The sequence below is a fragment of the Egretta garzetta genome, unplaced genomic scaffold (genome assembly GCF_000687185.1).
Source record: "Egretta garzetta isolate BGI_Z169 unplaced genomic scaffold, ASM68718v1 scaffold51, whole genome shotgun sequence".
Taxonomy (NCBI): domain Eukaryota; kingdom Metazoa; phylum Chordata; class Aves; order Pelecaniformes; family Ardeidae; genus Egretta; species Egretta garzetta.
This window is the reverse complement of record NW_009258549.1, coordinates 4,668,486-4,675,339: the sequence shown is the minus strand read 5'-3', so window position 1 is coordinate 4,675,339 and position 6,854 is coordinate 4,668,486.

Here is a 6,854-nt window from a genome sequence, read left to right as displayed (position 1 = left end):
TGGTTGTAAGTGCTTGCAGGGCTAATAATATCCACCAAACTGTCTGAGCCCCGAATTTGTGCCTGCTACACGCCTATGTCCCAGGAGCCATGAGGTACGAGGTTCGGCTTTCCCAGTAGATTGCATTTCAGGCACAAATGGGTTCGTCCCCTCCCCAAGCCAACCTGTGGACAGTGACAGACCCCCATGCGCTTGCGGGCTCCAGAGGTAATGCACCCGAGGGCTCTGTCACTTGGTCTGCACCAGGGTTTCATCCATCAGCGCAGAGACAGGGCTGTGCTGGGAGCCATGGCAGCTGGCTGGCACGCGCCATGGTTTCCTCCTCATCCTCCTTTTGTCCTCCCAAGCCCCACCTCTGCTTGATGTAACTTAGTAAGAGCTCAGAAGCATTGAGCATAGGCTTGCGCTCCCCCTGTACCTAGCAGGATATCTGCATGGTGGGTCAGATCCATTAGGATTAGCTATCTGTTTCTTGGTTTGCTCCAGCAAGGCAGGCGCTTCAGATGATTGCCATGTGCCTCTAGAGAGGAGCCTGTAATCGCACCTTAATTATAGCCTCGCTCAAGTTTGGCCATGATACCCCACCCTGACCATCAACTGCTTCACTTAATCCCATTGCAGAGGGAGGAAAACATAAGCTTCATGCTTTTGACAGTACTGGGAGAGAAACATGTGGTTTGGACAAACCAAAAGCCAAACAGATTTAAAAAAAAAAGTTGAAATGATATTGTTTATTGTGTTCCCAGAGCAAACCCTAAGGGCAGGCAAAGATGCAGTACATTTGAGAGGGCAGAAGGGAAACCACTTTCCAGGTATGCAAAGAAAATGAGAGGGAGATCAGTGGTGGCTGGCACAAGGCAGGAGACTATTCTTTTCTCCAGGAGACTGGTCAGTACCGGAGCCACAGGCCACCCTAGTAGGGACTGCCAGGCCAGGCATCCTCGAGGACATCATGCCGAAATGTGTAAGATCCACCCCCATCCCCAGCCAACCATCCCAGCTGTCTGTCATGTGTCACCCCAGGGGGACACCAGAGCCAGCGTGTGTCCATCGGGCTGCAACTTCTCCACAGGTTTAAGCTCAGGCTTAATGCTAGCATGCTGCTCATGCAGCCAAAACCCCAGAACTGCAATATTTTTGTCTTGCAGGGTCATTTTTTCCCCTGGCTCACTTCCCTGCCCTGCAAGCACTGGGAGGGCTTGGCGAGGAGGAGGGATGACCTCTTTCCACAGCCACCACCACCACACCAGTGGGGTTGTACAAGTCATGACGTGTCAGCCTTGCTGGCTTCAAGCAGAACCCCCCAGAGCTGAGTTTGAAGCACCCTTGGAGGCAGCAGGAAATGAGCACCAGGTTTTGTGCGGCCCAAGCTGGGGCACGCTTGCAGACCCCCTGCCTCCGATGCTGCGGCAGCTGCTTGCTGACTGTGACTGGGCTCTCAGGTGCTGTCACATCCTCTGGTTTCCGATGAGCTGTGGCATCGAGATGGCTCCAGGCATCAACGTGCCGCATGCAGCTCGAACCATGTGGAAACGCTTCAGCTGCAGTTCAGCTTTCACTACAAATAAGGCTGCCATGTGCCACTCGTGTCTTCCAGGCATAAGCCTGTGCATATCATCCTGCCCGCTGCCTGGGGGCTTCCAGCCTCTTCCACCTGGCTTGGAGGAAGCCGCTGAGCAGCTGAGCACACACAAGCCCCCCGAAGCCATTTACCCCAGCATAACTGCCCACCACCAAGCTTCCGACTCCCTCCGCATCTCTGGGTAGCCACAAATTCACCTGCACGATGAAGGCAAGTGCGGGGTCAGGTTTGACGTGAGAGGCCCACCCGGCCAGAGCAGAAATCATGAAACCCTCCTCAGACAGAAGAGGAGGTGGTTGGGCAACCTCAGGCACAGGCTTGTAACATGCCCATAAATCACAGCATGAATGACATACTGAGCTCAGCTTAAGCCCAAGCCTGATTAAGTGCTATTCCACTTTTTCCTAACAAGTTCCCTTGCTGTTCTTTAGTGTCCTTTAGGCTTTTACCAGCATCTTCTGAGATGATCAAACACAAGTCTCTGCCCATCTTTAAGGCAATACCAGTCCCCCAAATATTGCTCTCCCAAGGTAGGTAGAGGCATGGGAGAAGACGGACTTCCCCCAAGGTCCGCAGTAGAGTACAAAGTCCAGCAAGAGTCACAGAAATACTTCCCTGCTCAGCTGCTGCAGGGGAGGGAGTTGCTGCAGGATGCAGGAGGCACCCTGGATGCATGGCAGGACATCAGTCAGATACACCGGTGGGGAAGCAGAGTAACCTGGCTTCTGAGTATTACTGCAGCTTCAAATAAGGAAACCCATTTGATAAGCTTTCCTGAGTTGATCAAAAAGCTAAGGAAATGTGTATGGTGCATTAAATTGAAGAGCAGAATGGAAAAAGCTGACTTACCTTAGGTCTAACAATAGCTGGAGGGAGTCTTTGCCAAAGGAAGCTGAAATTGCCAGCAACATATGTGGAAATGTCATTAGTTTGCCTAATAATTTGCACTTGCTGCAAATGATATCATTTTTTGTCTGTTAGAGAAAGAACAAGCACAATCTAATACACACGAGTTTGCATTCTGTGCATTTCCCGGGCAGCACTGCAAGAGGTCAGCCCAGAGCCAGCGGCACACGGCCAGGCGACATCTCACAAAACTCATGCTGGACAGAGCTGGGATGAAGCCACCATGGCCAGGAGGTCTGGGAGCTGGTGCTGAGACAACTGGGACCATGCTGGGGTCAGCACTGCTCCCAAGACCATCTCCAAACCCTGTCTCCATCACCCCTCTGGCTGCTTGGGGAGAACCAAGAAAAATCAGAGAGAAAATATCCCGAGATTCAGTCACCAACCTGCTGGATGAAGCACACAGCAAATTGGCCAACGATATCCAAGGACAATGTGTGTTGTACAATATTTTTTGTAGCGGATGGTGCTGTCCTGCTGCAGGAGCACCCAGTGAGCACTGGTGATGGCCAGGCCAAGTCTCACTGGTGCTAATTGCCTTCACTGGCAGCACCAGAGCACCTTCACAGGGGCTACATTACACTTCTACTCATTTTTAGAATGGTTTGTGCTACCAGAGCAATGTACAATGGTGCACAGAGTAAAATCAGGAGCTCTCCCCTTCCGTATCATGCCCTGCTCTTGCCCCTTCTGCCTGTGCTGGGGACCGGTGCCCTGACACCCCTGCTTCAGCTCTCCTGCACCGCTCAGAAGCAGAGATCGTCCCATTATTCCCGCTTTGCAAACTGGAAATGGGTCGGGGAGAGGTGAAACAGCCTGACATAGTCACACAGTGATATGTAAAATACACCCCAGCCTCCAACATCAACCGCGTCTCATCCCTCTCCCCTCCTCTCCCTGCCGAGCTGCGGATCTAGACAAGAGCTGCAGGCACATTGCCAGCCTGAGTCTCCACCTCCTTATGCCATCCTCTACCATGAAAAACAGTTTTTAAATGCTACCCTTTGACATAAGATCTGTTTTACACCCCTTAGCCTGTGAGTAAATAGCCAATGAGGGTACTGGATGATGACTCCCACTCTCCCCCCTGGTTCCCCCCCGAGCTGAGCTTGCTCTGCAGGCTTTGCATCTCCCCGCAGAGCATCCCTGCCTGTGTTTTGAAGAGGAAGGAAAGCAAAGTGAATCTGCCCGGCGCAGCTCACCGTGCCAGCTGTCGGGCAACAGCTTTGCATCCCAGGAGGAAATTGGCTGTGCCAAAGCCTGGACTTTCAGGCAGGGACCATCAGCACTAGCACTGTGCCCCTCTGAGTCACTCTCAGGTGGGACATGCACCCAAGGGTCCTTCCTTAGTAAGGGGCTAAGGGGGAGGCGTCCCCCTGGCGAAAGGGCACGGTGCAGGTGAGGCACACAGAGGAAGGAGCAGGGCGAATCTCTGTGTCTCCACAGGAAGGTGGGGGTCAGCCCTGTGGAGGGAAGTCTGCCCAATCGATGGCCAAGAAACCTGCTGGGGACAAGGAAAAATAACAGCAGGATTGGTGATAGTTCATCTGGATGTGCTGAACCTCAACAGGCACCGGTGTCACCAGAAGCCTGCAGCGACAGAGGGGACAGCAAGTGTGTCCCCCACTGGACACTGAAGCCACCCAGGGCCAGAGAGCAGGCAACGGGGAGTAGTAGGGGGATGAGAGAGGAGAAACACCTTTTAGGTGGGTGCTGCAGCTTGTAGCACGTTTCCACACCCTCAGCAGCCCAAAAGCAGCGTTGTCCAAATTGCTCTCTATGCCCTCCCCACCCAGGAGCTGGCTCTTGTTATTTATCGCATCTGCCTGCCTCCCATCTTTAGGAGACGTCTGCCCTGGATTCATCCTCCCTTCCCCCCACTGAACTCAACAACCACCAGAAATATCCTGTAATCTCTTCTGCTTCACCTGTAATTTGTCTCATGCTGGCAACAAGCGGAACCGTCTGCCTTTGTCAAGATCAAAAAAGCCACGGCAGCCATGTGATATCACAGCTTACATGAAATCCCCCCTCTCTCCCCTCCGCCTCTCCCCCTCCAGCTCGCCGCAGAGGGGGACACATGTCTTCATCCTCCTGTGGCCTTCTTCCTCCCCCTGGCATGTCTCCTGCCATTTGGAGGTGCCCTGGTTGAAGGGGCAGGGAGAGCCAGCCCCAGCAGGCAGCAGAGGGGTCCTGGACCCTCCACACCAAGCTGCAGCTGAACCCAGGGATGAGGCAAAGAGCAGGAGATGCAGCAAGGTGGACCACAGGCCACTGACGCATATTGGAACCTCCAAGGACTTTACATCACTGCACATCATCCTCACGTGGTGAGCGAGAAAAGCTCGATCAGCATCCATAACCGTGGTGCTTCTGCAGGGGCTCCTTCTGGCCCCTGTCACCGGCAGGGGAGCACCAGGCTGGGCTGAGGCCGGCCAGCCAGGGGGGCGAGGGGGAAGGTGCCCGGGAAGGGGTAGGACGGAGCTGCTGGAGCTGCAGCAAAACCTCACACGGAACAATTCAGCATGCAAAGCTGGGCGCTTGCTGCTGTACACTCTTAGGGAAATTCCCTTCCCTCGCTACCGTATCAAGCAGTCTTTGTAGTATGGAAGCGTGTAAAATTGTTAATGTGTGTTACCTCGCATCATGCACCACGACGTAAGGAGGTGGTGGGATGTTACTTGGCCTTGTTCAGGCGCGAACGAACTAAGGGACACCCCAGCTCATGGTGGGGACCAGGGGGACAGCCCAGCCCTGGAAATGAGGACTTTGCTTCTCGGAAGCTCGGGGCTGCCTGTGATACCCCTGCAGAGCCAAGGTGAGGCCAGCATCCTACCCCCCTCACACATCTTTGAAACCCTCGGGCATCACCCAGCACCATCCTTGTGAGGCCGTGAAAAACTGAAATCAGAACCCAAGAGTCTTGGCGACTCTTAAGCAGGTATTCTTTATTGCGGCGCCAGGCACACAGGGGATCGCTCCTCCTAACGTGTGCACCGCACAGGGTTAATTACATAGTTTATATACTAATTTCACATACATATTCATTACATTCCTCAGAAAAGGCAGGGATAGGTAAATTATTTCCTGGAAATAATTTGCATATTCTCCTCCCAGTTGCACATGCTCAGTGATTTGAGTCAGTGGTCTTCAGGAGTCGTTTACTTCATCCACTCATGTCATGGTTTAACCTGGCTGGCAACTAAGCACCACGCAGCTGCTCGCTCACTCTCGCCTCTCCCTCAGTCACGCAGCCGCTCGCTCACTCCCGCCCCTCCCTCAGTGGACGGGGGAGAGAATCGTAGGAAAGGAAAAAAAGTAAGACCTGTGGGTTGAGATAGAGACAGTTTAATAAGAGAGAAGAATAACAATAGTGATAATAATAATGGTAAGAGAATATACAGAATATATATAAAACAAGTGATGCACAATGCAATTGCTCACCACCCGCTGACCGATGCCCAGCCCGTCCCGAGCAGCGATCACTCCCCCCGAGCCGCGATCACTCTGCCCGCAACCGACCGACCGAATTAACTAACCCCCCCCCCCCCAAGCATGACGTTCTATGGTATGGAATAGCCCTTTGGTCAGTTTGGGTTAGCTGTCCTGGCTGTGCTGTACTCCCAGCTTGCTGTGTACCTGGGCAAGCAGGAGAAGCTCAAAAAGTCCTTGAGTAGTCTGAGCACTACTTGGCAACAGCTGAAAACATCAGCGTGTTATCAACATTCTTCTGGTACTAAATCCAAAACACAGCACTATGCTAGCTACTGTGAAGAAAATTAACTCTATCTCAGCCGAAACCAGGACAACTCATCTTCTTCACCTTGTCCTTTTGGTGAACTTCGGCTTTTACCCCCCTTGTTCTGCTGCCAGAACACCACAGCCGGTACCTGCCAGCTCCCTATCCTTGAAACATCCCCTTCACCGCCGTATCTCATGGTTTCCATCCCTGGCTATCCCCATATATCGACAAAATGCTAGATGTTTTGTCCCCTACATGCCTTCCAAGGCCGGCAACAAAGATAGGCAACTTGCCACGACTCTCTTCTTTTTCTCTAACGATGCACGTTCCCCACACTGTTAGTTTCTTATCTACAGGTGCGGGTTTGGTTTTTTACCTCCCATAGTTAGTCAGTCTAACCTAAACCGCAACGTTAGCCCTTGAAGCCGGACCCTCCTGAGGGATGTCGTGCTTCCTCAGGGCTGTTACCACACTCCAGCTGCAGCTGGCTTCACGACGGTCCCTCGCTAACCCTTCGGCATCCCTTCAGGTGGGTGCCTCAGCCGCCCCCCGCCCCCGGGACGCTGCAGGGCTGCAGCTGCTTGGCGGAGCTTCGCGGCGGTCAGCGCTCGGTGTGGCTGTTCC